Below are 18,959 nucleotides of genomic sequence, written 5' to 3'. Positions count from 1 at the left end.
CTATAACTTGTCAGATCTTCATGTAATGTAGGCCATGGAAAGTATTAAAAAAACGAAAGAAATATAGATCTTTATTTTAATAAGATTGGAAAGACAACGTCCATCTAAATTACTACAAGCATATTTTCCTTACTAGATCCCGTGTCTTTGTAAATTTTAATTCTGTAAATCAATCTGTTCATTTTCACTAATTTTGGCATTTTGACTGCAACGGCTTTCCATACTTAAACTGCGCAACTTTGATCACATTATTAAATAGGAAATTAACACTTTATGCCATCTGGTGCATGGTGTGTTTACACCTACTATTTAACGCATTGTAATCATAGGCGAACAGTTACAGTTCAGCCTATATACACACTACAACAATTACAACAGCGCAGATCAACACCAGGGTCTACAAATGAAGACATTAATAGTATTGTTGAGCCTTGTAGCAGGTAAGAAAATTTGTGTTAAAGAACAATATCTAGTTAAATTAATAAAAATAATAATATCTTTAGGACAGAAACTTAGACCTTTCTTACCTTGTCAATGGTGCAGGACGGACGGCCTGAAAAGGACAGCTGTCTATTCGTTCGGGTAGAATGAAAATCCGAGGTGTTAAAGACAAGAACTAGTTAAAATGATATATTTAGGATAGATACTTAGACCTTTCTTACATATTCCTTTTGTATATAAAAGTAATTTTTCCAGCGTGGTTTCCCCTTGACAGCTGTCTAGTCGTTCGGGAAGGACGGAAATCCGTGGTCTCGTGTACACATTGACGTGCACGTAAAAGATCCCTTTGCAGTTGAATTTCGATATAAGAGTAGGCCGTAGTGCCGCTGTCCGGGCAAAATTTCCCTCATAGCCCACTGCATGGCGTAGGCCCGTCTTCATTAGCCCAGTCGGAGCAGAAAAGTTGGACTCTAAACCCCATTTCACTTCATTTCATATAGGGGGGTTGGATGGCTGAATGGTTAGCACGTGCGCGCAGTATCATAACGCCTGTTATTGCGTGGTTTCGAATCCCCGGTTGTACGTGACAAGGAGTAGGGTCGCCCGTCCAATCTCGTGGGTTTTCTCCGGATCCTCCGGTTTCCTCCCACTGCTAAAGACTCCAACGCGCAAGCGAATTATGGAAATAAAATTGAACCATATGTTAGTCCCGAAATGACCTAGTTTGTGTCGAGTGGACGTTAAACCCCATTTATCTCTCTATCTTTATTTATTCATGCCCCCCCCCCCCATTATACGTGTTTTACTTACTATATATGTAATATATATGTAATCAGTACTATATCACCAGTAAATCAGGCATATAACCAGATGTTCCTAGAGAAACAAGCTGGTGTTACCAAGCTGTCAGTATCACAATAATTCCATGTCAATACGTTGTATTTCATTACTTTTACATTTTACGGTTATTGTATACTGTCATTCACACTGCTTGGTATTATTTGATTTACTGATAGTTAATATGGAATGGGGGCCATGGGGGCCACGGTGGCTAAGTGAGTAAGACGCTAGTTTGGAGTTCGCGTGTTCGATCCCTGCTACCCCGCTAACTTTCGGGCAATATGACTTTTGGCGCAGACGGCAAAGTGAAAACAAAAATTATTATTTCATGTAGTTTGGCAAAATAAAATGCCCGAAATCTAATAAAACACTAATTTTCTTTTTCTTTTAATTGAATACCACGAATTTGGACTGAATTGACTATGGATTAAAACATTTTGTCTGGCGCCACTCTACTTTGTGCGACATTTTTCGGGCATCGATTATTATTTGTGAATGCAGCTGCAACAGCATGATTGGATGGTCGAAATTCAGGTCGGCATAGGGTGGGATTTCGGCATATTCCTGAAGCAATGGCCCGAGAAATCCCTCTCTGGGATTAGCTCTAATCAAACGAAACACTGCGGGAGTATATATGGATTTCCGTTGCAACCTGATTGGAATTAAGCTTTGAAGTTGCTTAATTCACGGGCTTGAATGACAGAAAAACACATTTTCGGCGGTTAAATTGTCAAAAGTTTCTCGGGGAGCGCGAGTCCCCCATATCCCGCGACGATTGATTGGTTGTTTGGGATTTGGGTTTCGGGTAAGTCACCTAAGGTAGGCTATATTGGACCACATTGCAGTTGCTGTATTGACGGGCATGAATAGCAGGAAAACGCGTTTGCGGCAGTTAAATGTTCAAACATTCCTCAAGCTCGTACGCCTATGCATTACTGGACCATTTTATGTATAATTTTATCTGATATTTCTAGATTTATTTTGGTTAAGGGATACCGGTGAAACTTGAAACACCCTTCATAAAAGGCTTCTGGTTATTAAAGAAATTAAGTCACGCATAACCCAAATGTATAAATAATGAATTTATTTATCGTTGATGTTATAGATACGTATACAATTTAACACACCGTCTTCTTTATATTATATATTATTATACACTTATTCAACAAGGACGTTACTCAAATATCTGTTTTATTTTTACACATGTGACGGCGTTAAGGAGCATAAAAGGTCTGACTATTCATTTTATTCGTGCAAACCAGTGAGGTGTTACAATAGTATAGAAGCCTATAACTATCTTTCATAATTTCTACTTTTCGCCCCTTCAAAAAACGAAAGTCCAAAAGTAGACGTTACGACAAAATGCGAGGCAACAGCACGCTATACAAGCCAAAATGGACTCGAAAATGGGAAATTAAGAAATAATACACTGCGATAATAGCGCCCCTCGTTTTTTTCCTAATTTCTTATTTTCGACTTGCATGGCTGTATCATACTGGCGGGGTTTCGATTCCCAGGTTGTACGTGACAAGGAGTAGGGTCGCCTGTCCAACCTCGTGTGTTTTCTTCGGGTTTCCTCTCACTACTAAAGACCCCTACACGCAAGCGAATTTATGAAATTAAATTGAACGATGTGTTAGTCCCGAAATAACCTAGTTTGTGTCGAGTGGACGGTAAACCCCATTTCTCCCTCTCTTTAACGCTTGTCTGTGCCCGGCGGGTCACGTGACAATAGCAATGGCAGTTCATCATATCACGTCATTATCCACGTATTTATTATTTACATTCGAACATAGGGGGCGGGGGTGTAGTATGTGGAAAGTTTATTAAATTATTGACCATCGCATTTGGTGGCTTTCTATGTTCTGACCTGTTCCGGCTATATATTGGTCAACAAAGACAGTAGACAATCCCATTACAAAATGGTCAACTTTTAGAGGATATTAAAGGAGCACTATGGGCGATTAGTTAAACATACATTATGCAAGAGCTAAATCTGTCTATTGGAAGTCTTTATTTAGGCTTCAGATGTTAAAGAAATTATTAATTAGACCTTTATTTAAAGGACAAGCTTAAAATCAACTTTGTAGACCCACGGCTGGCTTGGATACGGTTTGGATTTAAACAGCCTCGTCCATTTAAAATTAAATCAATAAATGGCGGACCAAGCTAACGTTTACTGTTACTCGCTGATGTCACAACCGGAAACTGGTGATGAAAAGCCTACCAAGCGAGGCTACCATAGCCATTGAGCATGTTACTTGATAATCGAGCATATGTGGGTGGAGTTATCGTTTGTCAATCAAACGATCGCCAATTCTCATAGACGGTGAAGACAGAATTGATGCCTATTTCTCGTCCAAACTTCTAACAGTGACAATTCCGTTCAGAACAAAGTAATTTGACTGAAATTTTCAACATTTTTTTTATCATCTATTTTTTAATTATTATAACAAGATCGGCCAACTCTTTATAAAACTCTTAACTAATGTATCTTTAAAGAGCTGTCAGTTCTCACTAAAGGGAATATGCTTCATATTTCAGTCCAATTGCTTCACTCTAAACCGAGATATTAGCGATTGAATTTTAGGCCCAGCCTCGATCATCATTACCAAAATCGGTAAGATAAAAAAAACATAGTCTCGATTATTCATTTTTGGATTTAATCATCAATTTGCGTTGAGCAGCAAATCGGATTCAGATCCAGCGAAAAACCGACACATAAGATGGCATCGAGAGTTGATTAAGGTCTTTCTATGTTAATAGATGTCTAATTAATAGTTTATATAACATTGCAGGCCTAAAGAAAGACCTCTTGCATAATGTATGTTTAAGTTAAATGTAGGCCCTATTTGTATTAACTTCTCGTCACAAATCTGATTTATGATACTCCTTGTGAACCACACATGTACGAGCGTATAAGCCTTCGTATTTTCCATAAATTCAGTGCCATATTCTTGTCACAACTCTAAGTCAATTTGACCATAACTGGATTTAAGTATATTATATTATGGAAGCCTATTGTGGCCATTTCATAATCCTCGCGGTCTCGTACTTTCGCCCTTTCGCCATCGACTTCTCGCTCCATCGCGTCGAGATTATGAAATGGCCGCAATAGGCTTCCATATTATATAGCCAATTATGAGTGTCAGTTAATAATGCAGAGTTCGGAAATCGTCGTCGTAATTGCTCTGAGCTAATTTTACAAATTAAATGTCTTCCACAAATTCCCCAAATTCATATTGCTTTTATTAATTTCACTCCACATTTGGTTTGTCTTAAACTGGTTAGTTGTATACATAAGCATCCTTTTATGTTTTATTCGTCTAATTTATTATCTAAAACACCATTGTTAAAGAGCACATAAAAATGTTTATATTAAAATCGTATGCTTGAAGCTAGTATAAATTACAACACGTTGCTGAAGCAACGACTGCGAGTTTTACATCATCATGACGTTGCTAGATTACTTCACAATTCCCGAACTTATAGCTACGTTATAAATTAACAGTATCGTCCAATCAGAGGTTGTGACATCGCGGCCTCCACGGAAACCTTGACATTGAACGAACCTTGAACTTTGCAACTCGATTATCACAGGTAGACATTTTAGCTTGAAAGCGCGAGACTTGGCATTCGCGTCGGTCGAGGAATCTGATAGACTCACAAGCTAGGTTTGTACCCAATTGAAATTAGTGCCGAAATATGCAGGGTATTACGTGAAGGTCTTGATAAGATGTACGTAGTTAAAGCGAGATCAAGCCTTCTATTGAAATAAAGATGATATTATAAATACTTTAGCCAATTGTACACCAATCTGATTAAAATATTATATATTATGACCATGCGGCGGCGACCTTGGTGCTCAACAAATTAAACTTGATTAACCAATCAAAAATTAAAATCTCTTGACCACAAGGTGCTTATCAACTGGTGAGATTAACAGAAGTTATTTTTCTTGAAAAATCAAGTCCGAATTGAAAAAAAAAAAAAAAAAAGCTAATGCAGGATCACTCTAAATTTAGTTTTCCTCCATTTTCTGAATAGTTGGTAAAAAAAATGGTATTTTGTTGGTGATTAATATGTACTTTATCCCCCCAAATAACAAAAAATGTCATATATCATACACTGTTAGCTTTAAAATGTGCATTTTATCGTATTCAATGCCCTTAAAAGAGTTATTTGCTTCAGTTCCATATACAATATTTCCGACAAAGATATGAAAGAAACGACAGAGAATCGTGCGAAACGGACTAAAAATATTATTCTAGTTCTTTGAAGCTTTTTTTAATTCAAATATACTTTTCATGTTTTTATATAATAAAGAATATTATGCTTCATATACCTTACTAGTGTCGGTATTACGCGGCTTTGTTAAAATTCCAATTAGCCATAATTTTGTTCATTTGTTTTATGAAGCGAATCGAGGACAGCGTATCTGGGGACCTTTTCTGTAGTATTTTTTCACGTTTTTATATAATAAAGAATATTATGCTTCATATACCTTACCAGTGTCGATATTACGCGACTTTGTTAAAATTTCAATTAGCCATAATTTTGTTCATTTGTTTTATGAAGCGAATCGTGGACAACATAATTTGGGAACCTTTTATTTTTCCGAAAAATAAAAACCGTAGGCAATTTTTTGCAATATTTCCGACAAAGAGAGGTAAGAAACCAAAGACAGTCGTGCAGAAAAAAACAAAATAAATTTCGTCTAGCTATTTGAAGCTGGGTAAAGCAAATACTTTTGTTACATTTTTATATATTAATGTTTTTTATGCTCAATATGCCAATTTATATAATTGACACCCAGTTCTACGAAATTGCACATTCATTGTTTCCAAACAATGATCAGCTAAGCAAAGCGATATGAAAAACATTCTCAGAAATGAAATGAAATGCGGTTTATCGTCCTACTGTTCTGCTCCTAACCTGGGCTAATGAAGACGGGCATACGCCATACAGTGTGCTATGAGGGAAATTTTGCCCGGGCAGCGGCGCTACGGCCTACTCTTATATTTCGAATTCCAACTGCCAAGGGATCTTTTACGTGCACACCAATGTGTACACGGGATCTCGGTTTTTTCGTCCCATCCGAAGGACTAGACACCTGTCCTTGTCAGGCACTCCATACTACATCACTGACAAGGGGAAACCACGCCGGAAAATCTGGATGAACTTTCTCGGCCAATACAGGGATCGAACACCCGACCTCCAGGCTAGCGAGCCAGCATCTTACCCACTTAGCCACGTGATCCCCCAACATTCTTAGAAATAATAATTACATTTTAATTTGTTTAACTGGTCTTTAGATATCATACAGTGTTTATAATATATGTAGTTCTGTATCATATTGAATATTGTTTGAATTGTTAAAGTTATACAAATTATATTTAAATGTCATACACAGTGTAGGGGGGTTGAATGGCTGAATGGTTAGCGTGCGCGCGCTGTATCATAAAGTCTGTCATTGAGTCGACTGGCGTGGTTTCGAATCCCCGGTTGTACGTGACAAGGAGTAGGGTCGCCTGTCCAACCTCGTGGGTTTTCTCCGGGTCCTCCGGTTTCCTCCCACTGCTAAAGACCCCTACGCGCAAGCGAATTATTGAAATAAAATTAAACCATATGTTATTCAGATTTGTTTTTACTGTAATTTCTAATCAGTTATGTTCGGCGAAATACGCCAGAAGTCTCAATTGAATGACAGTCTTTAGCGTCTGGTTATTCCAGTCTACACAGAAGATATTTATTACGCATGATCTCCAGATAAGAATATCGCGTCACCGTTTGGCATGACTTGTGGAATATGTCTAGCTGCGTTCTTTGAGTCCCTTGTTTCAAATGGCGCTGAAACGCATTATGGTACACGATTCGTGTACCAATGGTAAAAATTTTATTTTGTCTTGAATATTGGATATCAGAAGCCCATCTTTTCCCTGTAAGATCAAAAGACCAATGTTGATTTGAATTGACAAATAATTCGTGTTTTCAATGTCGAAAATTTTTGATGATAATGAGTTAGAGACTTAGCTACTTTGAATTATCATACAGTATTCATGATAATCGTACATCATATCGAACCTTGTTTTAATGATATTGATTCATGTGGCATGGTTTCAATTCCTCGCTTGACATGACAAGGAATTGGGTCGCCTGTCCAACCTCGTTAGTCCCGAAATGATCTAGATAAAGGGCTGTCCATTCTTTCTATAATAATTTTTAAAAAAAGGTAATGAAAAATGATTATATTGAAATTACTTTATTCTGTACAATGTTATGAATGTTTGAGGGGAGAGCCGTAGATTGTTCATTCTGTCTCGATTATTCATTTTATCATTAAATTTTTAATTCTCGCGGGTGTTCTAATCCATTTGAATCTCGGCTATCCGATGGTCTAGAGGGTTGAAGAAATGTCTAAAAAAATAGTTTATATATATATATATATATATATATAGAGAGAGAGAGAGAGGGGGCGGAGAGGGAGAGAGATGGGGTTTAACGTCAACTCGACACAAACTCTGTCATTTCGGGACTAACACATGGTTTAATTTTTATTTCAATAATTCGCTTGCGCGTAGGGGTCTTTAGCAGTGAGAGGAAGCCGTAGGACCCGGAGAAAACCCACGAGGTTGGACAGGCGACCCTGCTCCTTGTCACATACAACCGGGGAATCGAAACCCCGCCAGTTGACTCAATGACAGACCGTATGATACAGCGCAGCGCTCACGTGCTAACCATTCGGCCACCCAACCCCTCAATAGTTTATAGTTTATATAATAGGCAGATCTGGCCAGATTTGGCTATTACATAATGTATCTTTAATCAAAATTTTTCTCTGTTTTTTTTTTCAGGCATTCATTGCTTCCCTAAACTGTAAGTATGAATAAAAAAATGTTCTATCTGCTTACAATCGGTCGAATCCCTGGTTGTACGTGACAAGGAGTAGGGTCACCTGTCCAACCTCGTGGGTTTTCTCCGTGTCCTCCGGTTTCCTCCCACTGCTAAAGACCCCTACGCGCAAGCGAATTAGTGAAATAAAATTAAAACCTTATTTTAGTCCCGAAATGACCTAGTTTGTGTCGAGTGGACGTTAAACCCCATTTCTCTCTCTCTCTCTCTCGCTTACAATCGGGGCCATCTGATAGCATCGAGAGTTGATTATGGTCCTGTCATGTTAATTAATGTCTAATTAATAATTTATATGACAGATAAGGCCTAATGAAAAATCTGCAATAGGCAAATTTAGCTCTTGCGTAATGCATGTTTTATTAAATGTTGAATAATCAATTTGAGTGAGTTATTAAGCCATGAGATTTTAGATATTTTCCGAAAAATGCAAATGGCGATCAGCGACTTCACGATTACGAATTTTGATGATAAAACATTTTTTATTCTCAGATTTGATAAAGGTCAAGTACAGACAATTTCCTTCCGTTTTGCAGACAGAAACTCCAACAGATATGTGGATTTTGATGAGTTCAAAATAGAACTCCGGAAGTACGATACAAATTGTAAGTTTGATTCTCATTGTTTCCTGAAGATAAGGGGGTTCGTTGGTCGAAATGTCTTCTGGAGATAGAGGGTTCGTTGGTCGTAAGGTCTTCTGGCGATAGAGGGTCGTTGGTCGTAAGGTCTTCTGGCGATAGAGAGTTCGTTGGTCGTAAGGTCTTCTGGCGATAGAGGATTTGTTGTTCGTAAGGTCTTTTGGCGATAGAGGGTTCGTTGGTCGTAAGGTCTTCTGGGGATAGAGGGTTGGTTGGTCGAAAGGTCTTCTGGAGATAAGAGGGTTCGTTGGTCGTAAGGTCTCCTGGAAATAGAGGGTTCATTGTTCGTAAGGTCTTCTGGAGATATAGGGTTCGTTGGTTGTAAGGTCTTCTGGGGATATAGGGTTCGTTGGTCGTAAGATATCCTAGAGATATAACGTTCGTTAGTCGTAAGGTTTTTTGGAGATAAGAGGGTTCGTTGGCCGAAAGGCCCAAGACGTGCGCTTTAGATGAGTGAAGTGGCATTATTTCGATTGTAGGTTACAAGGAGTAGGATTGCCCGTCCAACCTCGTTGAAACATAAGTTAGTCCCTAAATGACTTGTAGAGCTGACCCCTCTCCCTCTCAGTGGGAGGTAACTGAAGTAATCGAACCCACGCCACACACTTGGCTCAATGACCGATTTTTATGAACTTAAACCCACACGTTATTAGATAATAGTCAGCTATCTGAGAGTGAATTCAGTAATTGTATAATACCATGGAGCTGGTTTCAGATCACTGCAGTTTCTGATGATGCGTTTTTGTATTTTATGAATTAATATCCAGCTGTCTGAGAGTGAATTAAGTAATTGCATAATAGCGAACTATCTCAGAGTAAATTCAGTAATTTTATAATACTCTAGAGCTGGTTTCAGACCACTTTAGTTTTTACTGATGATATTTGTGTATTTTATTATTTAATGACCAGCTATAATCTAAGGATGAATTGAGTAATTTTATATCATGAAGCTGGTTTCAGACCGCTTCAGTTTTTACTGGTGATATTTTTGTATTTTATTAGATAATAGTCAGCTATCTGAGAGTGAATTCAGTAATTGTATATTAGCATGGAGCTGGTTTTAGACCAATTCAGATTCATTTTTTGTATTTAATTAATTAATAACCAGCTATCTGAGAGTGAATTAAGTATTTGTATAATACCATGGAACTGGTTTCAGCCCACTTTAGTTTCTACTGATGCTGTTTAGTATTTTATTAGATAATAACCAGCTATCTGAGGATGAATTCTGTAATTGTATAATACTATGGAGCTGGGTTTAGACCACTTCAATTTCTACTGATAATATTTTTTGCAATTTATGAAATAATAACAGCTATATGATAGTGAATTGAGTAATTGTATAATACCATGGAACTGGTTTGATACAACTTCAGTTTCTACTGATATGTTTGTATTTTATTAGATTAATAGTCAGCTATCTGAGAACTGGTTTCATACCACTTCAGTTTCATTTTTTGTATTTTATTAGATGATGACCAGCTATCTCAGGAAGAATTGAGTAATTGTATAATACCATGGAACTGGTTTCAGACCACTTCAGTTTCTACTGATATGTTTGTATTTTATTAGATTAATAGTCAGCTATCTGAGAGCGAATTGAGTAATTGTATAATACCATGGAACTGGTTTCATACCACTTCAGTTTCATTTTTTGTATTTTATTAGATGATGACCAGCTATCTGAGAATGAATTGAGTAATTGTATAATACCATGGAACTGGTTTAATACAACTTCAGTTTCTACTGATGCTGATTATAGAAACGCTTTTACAAAATTGGATACAAACCGTAAGTCAAAGAAAAATTTCCACATAAGTTTAAGTGACACTGTAAGGGCAAAATTTCCTGTATGCGTATCTTCATTAACCGGGTTGGTGTTTAAAAGTAAACCCTATTTCATTTATTTCACAAATGGTATAATGCATGAACCTTAACGTGGTGTTGCCTGCCTAACCTCATGGGTTTCCTCCGGATCATCTGTTTGACCCTAACTACCAAAACCCCATGCGTGCAAAGGCATTATTAAAACAAAATACATTTTATTCCCAACCTGGTTTGTGTTGAGAAGCCAGGGTGGCTCAGTGAGTAGGACATTGGCTCGTTTACCAGAAGGTCCCATGTTCGAACCCTGCATTGGCCGAGAACATTTATCGGGGCTTTTGTGGCATGTTTCCCCCTTGTCAGTGGTGAGGGACGACGTATAGTCGTTCAGATGAGACGAAAAACACAGGTCCCGTGTACACATTGGCATGCACGTAAAAGAACCCTTGACAGTTGGAAATTCGTAATAGGAGTAGGCCACAGCCCCGCTGTCCGGGCAAAATTTCACTTATAGCACACTGTATGGCATAAGCCCGTCTTCATTAGCCAAGTTGGAGCAGAACTGAAATAAACAATGTCCAACTCCATGCTGTAAAGATAAATCCTCATTGACATCATTTACATGGGATTCCACAAAATGTTTCAGCGATTTTTCTGTACATATCTATATTTCTTTTTCATTTTTGTATACTTTCGATGGCCTACACTACATGAAGATCGGATTGGTGTCGGGTAGATATTAAACCCCATTTCTTTCCTAGAGTTATTATAAAAATATCCATTATTTTCCCCTAGATTATTATTCTTATTATTCTTCGAATTCTATTCCGTTAAACTACATTTCTCTCCTTAGAGTTCTCATAAAAACATCCAGTGGCATTTTCGGTTATTATTCTTCAAATTCTATCTCGTTAAAAGTACATTTCTCTCCTGGGGGGCTGGATGGCCGAATGGTTAGCACGTGCGTACTGTATCATAAGGCCTGTCATTGAGTCAACTGGTGTGGTTTCGAATCCCCAGTTGTACGTGACAAGGTGTAGGGTCGCCTGTCCAACCTCGTGGGTTTTCTCTGGGTCCTCTTGTTTCCTCCTACTGCTAAAGACCCCTACGCGCAAGCGAATTGTTGAAATAAAATTTAAAAAAAAACATATTATGTTCGTCCCGAAATGACCTAGTTTGTGTCGAGTGGACGTTAAACCCCATTTCTCTCTCTCTCTCTCTCTCACACACACATTTCTCTCGCAGAGTTCTTATAAAAACATCCAGTATTTCCTCTAGACAGCAGTGTTTTCGGTTATTATTCTTCGAATTCTATCTCGTTAAAAGGACATTTCTCTCCTTAGAGAGTTAACTTGGTTGATGTTTTATATATTTCAGAAGATGGTCAACTAACATATGAAGAATCCCGACAGAACGAATAGAACAGATCAAGCATGATGAATATTTTAAAAAAAAAATTAAAGATGCATTATGTAAGAATTAGATAAAGAGCGGACAGTTCTCGCTATAATAGGTCGAAAATTGATAATGAAAAGGGAATATATTGAAAATGTCAGTCAAATTACTTAATCCTGAGCGAAGTTATGACTGTTTGAAGAACCACGTAGTCTTGATTTTCATTGCTATCATTGTTATGATAATAAACAAAGTCTAGATTATCCATTATTAAATTAAATAATTAAATGGCGATCATGTTTCAATCCGTTCAAAGTCCCAACCATTGTATGGTCTAGAGAGTTGATTATGAGTTTGTCATGTAATTAAATGTCTAAATTAATAATTTAAGGTCAAATTTTAGCTCTTACATAATGCATCATTAAGTTATTACTGCCTTGTTGTTATTAAAATCTCTTTATTTTAAAAGTACTGCCAAAGGCGGTACACAATTACGCATTTTATAAAAGTGATTTCGAAACTTCAATTTCTTCAACATACCAAGTTTAGCATTTCTTATAAGTATATTATCGACTACATATTGAATAATGATCTAATTTAATATTCATTTTAAATTTTCTATAGTTTCCTAATCCTATCTAGATTATCGCCCTTATTTTATGCCTTTATATAAATACACATTCATAGTAGCCTACGATTTCTTCAGCATACCTGTTTTACATTTCTTGTAGGGGTATTACGTATTATATTTTGTGCAATTACATAGCTGAATAATTTCAATTAGTTCCTGAATGGATAGCTTATTAACCTTTTGGGGTTATCTTATCTGGATTATCGACCTTTGACGTTATTGGCAACCTACGGCCTTTTACGTCACGTCATTCAGTCAGCAGACAGCTGTCTTTCGAGACAGTTTACATTTTCTCATTTGCTTCTTTGTATTTAGTTTCGTTTGTTTTTTACTCTGTTTTTGTGATAAATCAAACATAATTGAGATAGAGAGAGAAATAGGGTTTAATGTCCACTCGACACAAACTAAGTCATTTTGGGTCTAACATATAGTTCAATTTTATTTCAATAATTCACTTGCGCATAGGGGTCTTTAGCAGTGGGAGGAAACCGGAGGACCCAGAGAAAACCCACGATGTTGGACAGACAACCCTACTCCTTATCACATACCACCGGGGAATCGAAACCAAGCCAGTTGACTCAATGACAGACCATATGATACGGATAAAACACGCACGTGCTAACCATTCAGCCATCCACCCACCACCCCTCAGGTGCATTAGGTGAGAGAAATTTTGCCCTGAGGGTGGCGTTACGGCCAACTCTTGGATATTCCCCCGATCCATGCAACTTGAAAACATTCCCTTGCTAGGTCCTCCATCCTGCTCCACTTAAGAACTCTATCTGCCACCTACCAAGCCAGGTCAACAAAAAACAAGACCATAAATAATATCTTTCATTGTTTTATTTAATGTCAACAGAAAATATTGGTACAAAAAGCCATAACAACTAGAGTAGTTTATGTGTATTTATAAACCTATAATGGTAAATCTCTTTGATCTTTGGGGTATATTCAATACTTGAAATAACTTGCGGTCTGAAAATCAGGGGCGGCTTTAGATATATACAGGGAAATTTGGGGTTATTCTTCTGAAACTTGCTAGAACAGTTCGAAAATAGATAATTCAAAATGAATATGTTGAAAATTACTTTATTCTGAGCAAAGATATTCGCCTTTGAAGGTTTGACAAGATGTGTGCACTGATTATAACTACCCTACTGGTTGTTCTAAGCTTAGCCTCACTTCACCATTTTTAGATTAAATCATTAAATAGTTGAACATTTCTAATCTACTTAAAATCAGACCTATCCGATGGCATCGAGACTTGATTATGGTCTTGTCATGTTAATAAATGACTAATTAATAGTCTACATAACATTTCCATATGGCTGGGTAAGGTTTTAGAATTTTGGGGGAGGGTTTAAGATTTCCACATTTCCCCATACTCCTCACAGTGTTTCATTTGATTAGAGCTAATGCCACTTAACACTGCTGTAAAGGAAGCAAATTTCTGTTCCAAATTATGACTGGTCAATGTTCCGATTAACAACCAATAGTAAACTGCGTAACAATATCATTACTCTTTAAACAGCGCTCCAAATTGGACCAAATATGTTTACATAACGTTACGTCATGACTCACGATTTTATTATGCTCAATTAACCAGTGCATAGCAGAATATTGCAGAAAAATTAATTCCGTGACAAATGAAGCTATCAACACGGATACAATGTACACAATAATGTTTGGAGACGAACAATACTTTCACCGTTTTTAATACCTTAAATCACTGTCCAAAGTTTTTGGGAAGACCCAAGATTACACAAACGGCAGTCATGTTCCTGTACTTAGGATAGATATGATTGAACGTGAAGAATGACACACTCCCTCAAAAGCTCAAGTATCTCCCTCAAAAGCTCAAGTATCTCCCTCAAAAGCTCAAGTATCTCCCTCAAAAGCTCAAGTATCAGAAGCCAATCCAGCAATGGCCAGAGAGGGATTTCTCGGGCCATTGCTTCAGGAATATGACATTTCCCTGACCTTTCTTATGTCTAACTTGGCAGATGGCAATTTTCAACCTTCCGCAACTTCCCTGGAAATAGACCGTCAGCAAGTGATCTGTTATTGACCGATAGTATATAGTGTAACTGTAAGTATAACAACCAACAAGAAATCACAGGTAGAGACATCATTCACAAAGATTATTAATCCTCAATATGCAATCAATCTTCAGATTAAACATTCAATAATTGCTAATTATTTTTTTTTTTTATCATATACCCTGTGCCAACTCTTCATCTAAATCTTACACAATCAGAGGCGTAGCCGTGAAATATATATGGGGGGGGGGGGCCGCAACCCTAACCCTTTTTTAAAACCCCTAAAAAATATAAACACTATGTGGCCATGCTGTCTACACAACTCGTTTGCTCATTGGCCCAGACACCGCGTACAAAGTATTATTGTTACGTGGGTGGTCGAGCAGGCGATAAATATTTGGTTTAGGCGATAATGTTTTTGAGTACCTACATGCGATTCACTCTGATAAGTTGCAGAAAAAAATTAACAAAATATTACTGACAGGCTAACTAGACATAATTTTATGGAACACAGTTACTTTTCACTTCACACATGTTTCCAGGATGATTTTCTCTGTGTTTTATTTTAGCAATGTAAACCATATTGGGATATGTACAGGTTTTATACAGATAGAATCTTAACTAATCTTAATAATTGTTGTAAATAAATAGGAGTTTGGGCCTACTATGTAAATTTTTGAGGGGTCCAAGTATATTCAGACCCCCCCCCCAAAAAAAATCAGTTAGGGGGGGGTCGGACCCCCCCCACCCCCCATGTGTGTGACGCCCATGTACACAATGCATCTTTAAGCTTTATTCTAAAAGATAACTATCAATGGAACATCAGGAAACATTCCTTCTGACTAGATCATAAAAGTAGGCCAAGCCAATTTAATTTTTAATTCTTTAGGGTCTTGATAAATAGCCATTGTAAAATTATTGACTTCTCTCAAGGAATAGGAAGCAAAGAGCAAATATTCAAATTGGTATGGTCTAGAGCATCAATTATGGTCTTGTCATGTTAATAAATGTCTAAATAATAAAGACCTGCAATAGCCAGATTTAGCTCTTAAATAATGAATCTTTATGTTAATATTACTCATCATATAATACTGTGTTGTGAATACAGAAAACTCTAATAAAGTTCAAATTATTTCAACAAAATCAATACTTATATTTCTAAAGAAAAATAGCAAAAAAATAAAGTGTAAAATGCTGTAATATATTTTTTAAAAACTCTAATAAAGATATATAACAATAATATTCATAACTGCACATATCTATAGGCACAAAAAAAAATGCCTTAAAGCAAAAAAACAATTTTTAGCGACTGAAACAAAATGCATTAAAAATCTATGCATCAAAAAAACCAAAGTGCAAAAAATAACAAAGTGCAAAAAAAACAAAGTGCAAAAAAACAAAAGTGGGGTAAAAAACAAAACTGAATAATACATGTACTATAGTTGTCGTGACTGAAAAAAATCTAACAAATGCATTAAAAATCTATGCATCAAAAAAACAAACGTGGGGGAAAAACAAAAACGGAATAATACTATAAATATAAAATAATTTTAGTGACTGAAAAAATGTAACAAATGTTATCAGTATGATTAAAGTGCAGATCTATATTTCATTTCGGTTTTTTTATACTTTTGATCTGACCGGTTGTAGTGGATTAAAATGCAGATCTATATTTCGTTGGGTTTTTTTTTTATACTTTCGATGGCCTCTACTACATGAAGATCTGACCAGTTGTAATGAAAGGTCGCGTCAGGTCATATGAATGGCTTTTGACCCTATGACATCAGACATTTAATTAACCAATCAGCGTGGATGTTTCTAGTGGGTTACCCATAGTTCCGAGTACCTCGTGAACAGACCTAATCCCTCACATCAACCAGAATGCGGGTTATATAACAACTCTTCCAGATCCTAGTGTAGTAAAGACAAATAAACAAAATTTTGAACTATAAAAAAAAAAACGAAATATAGATCTGCATTTTAATCAGAATGCAATTGCATTAAAAATCTATGCATTAAAGGGTATATAGTTCTATTCTTTTTAAACTTACAATTGAAGAAAATGCGTGGAAAAAAATATAATAATGTAAAATGAATGTACATGGATTTAAATCGATTTACATTTAGTTTTTAAAAATTTTATTGTCATTTCTAATTAGTTATGTTTGGTGAAATATGTGAGCAGTCCAAATTGAATGACAGTCATTTGTGCCTGGTTAGTTGAATCTACATATATGGATACTGTTGAATAAAGAGTCATAGATCCTTTAACAAAACAAAAGTGCAAACAAATGAGAGTGGGGAAAAAACCCTGGATATTACAACCATACATAGGCCATAATTCAATAGAATAAAACTACTGTTTATTGCTAAGCTACATTTCGACTAGATTACTTGATTACTCACTTAGCCTCCGTGGCTCCTCCTTGATTAAGACGGGAGAAACCTGGTCAAAAACTGTCTCAGTAATAAACAGTAGTTGTATTCAACCGAATATCATGTCCTGTGTAGTTCCAGTTCATTACAACCAATGGTTTAGTCAACAAATAAATAATTTAAATATTGAATCAGGATTAACCAATCAACACAGGATAAAAATAGGTCACATGTTTGATTTGGTCAAACAATTCAAATATTGAATCAGGATTAACCAATCAACACAGGAAATAGATAGGTCACATGACTGATTTGGTCAAACAATTCAAATATTGAATCAGGATTAACCAATCAACACGGGACATAGATAGGTCATATGACTGATTTGGTCAAACAATTCAAATATTGAATCAGGATAAACCAATCAACACAGGACATAGATAGGTCACATGACTGATTTGGTCAAACAATTCAAATATTGAATCAGGATTAACCAATCAACACAGGACATAGATAGGTCACATGATTGATTTGGTCAAACAATTCAATAAAGCATTCATATTTGATAATATCGTATTTAATAAAAATAGTCCTTTCACAGGGGAAACAATGGGGCAGAGAAATTTTAGTTTTTTCTTGTTGGGTCCTTGTAATGGTATTAATGTTGGGTCTTTGTAATGGTACTAATGTTGGGTCTTTATAATGGTATCAATGTTGGGTCTTTGTAGTGATATCGATTATTGGGGGTCTTTATAATGGTATCAATGTTGGGTCCATATAATGGTACCAATGTTGGGTCTTTGTAGTGATATCAATGTTGGGTCCTTGTAATGATATCGATATCAGGTCTCTGTAATGCTGTGATTAATGATCTATCTATAAAAGTTTTGAAATTTGGCATTGTGTACCTGGGGAAAGTTTTCTAATTACATATCTAAAATATTAACTTATTACAAAAGTTCTAGATGTAAATTGGTTATCTATTGAACTTTAAACTATTAACACATACTTATGGAGAAACAATTACTAATTTAATTTGGCAACGTTTCGAGGAAATGAAATGAAATGGCGTTTAAGATCATACTGTTCTGCTCCGACTGTGCTAATGAAGACGAGTATATGCCATATAGCGTGCTATGAGATAAATTTTGTCTGGACAGTGGTGCTATGGCCTACTCTTATATCGAATTTCGATTGCCAAGGGATCTTTAACACGCACACCAATGTGTACATGTGACCTCAGCTTTTCGTAACATCCGAACGACAGCTGTCCTTGTCAAGCCCAATCGAAGAGAGAAAGAGAGAAATGTCCACTCGACACAAAATAGGTAATTTCGGGACTAAAATATTGTTCAATTTTATTTCAATACACTCCTTGCACATAGGCGTATTTAGAAGTGGGAGGAAACCTGACGACACCAGAAAATCCTTGAGGTTGGACAGACGACCCTAGTCCTTGTCACGTACAAGCAGGGAATCAAAACCATGCAACATGACTTGATGACAGACCTTATGTTCTAATGTACACCAGTTTAACCGTTCGGCCACCACCCCCCAGTCCTAGGAGTATACTCTCAATGTTTTCAAACTTTTTCCATTAAAGTATGTATTATAGTTTATTGCTCCATCCAGTTACTAAATACCGTCAAATTATCATCTACTGGTTTCCTTTTAGTGTGAAAGGACTATATCAATTACAAACAAACAAAAATCAAAATCTATCATTTAAAATGTACATATAAAATTTGGAACATGTTTAACCGTTTGATTGAGTATTTTTGGTTCTAGCTGATATGCTAATATACATATATGTCACTGTAACCTGGATATCATTTAATCTTGTGTATTTAGCACTAATTTCTTTCA

The 18,959-nt window shown here is 36.4% G+C and overlaps 1 long non-coding RNA gene across 1 annotated transcript; it reads left to right on the top strand.

Moving 5' to 3' along the window:
- Nucleotides 1-284: 284 nt before the first annotated feature.
- Nucleotides 285-13,901, top strand: LOC126825068 (uncharacterized). The gene is made up of 5 exons (XR_007681772.2): nucleotides 285-440; nucleotides 8,136-8,157; nucleotides 8,683-8,795; nucleotides 10,497-10,619; nucleotides 12,030-13,901. It is a non-coding gene; the product is annotated as an uncharacterized LOC126825068 (long non-coding RNA).
- The last annotated feature ends 5,058 nt before the right edge of the window (nucleotides 13,902-18,959 follow it).

Source organism: Patella vulgata, chromosome 1 (genome assembly GCF_932274485.2).
Source record: "Patella vulgata chromosome 1, xgPatVulg1.2, whole genome shotgun sequence".
Lineage (NCBI taxonomy): Eukaryota > Metazoa > Mollusca > Gastropoda > Patellidae > Patella > Patella vulgata.
This window is presented reverse-complemented; position numbering and strand designations above follow the sequence as displayed.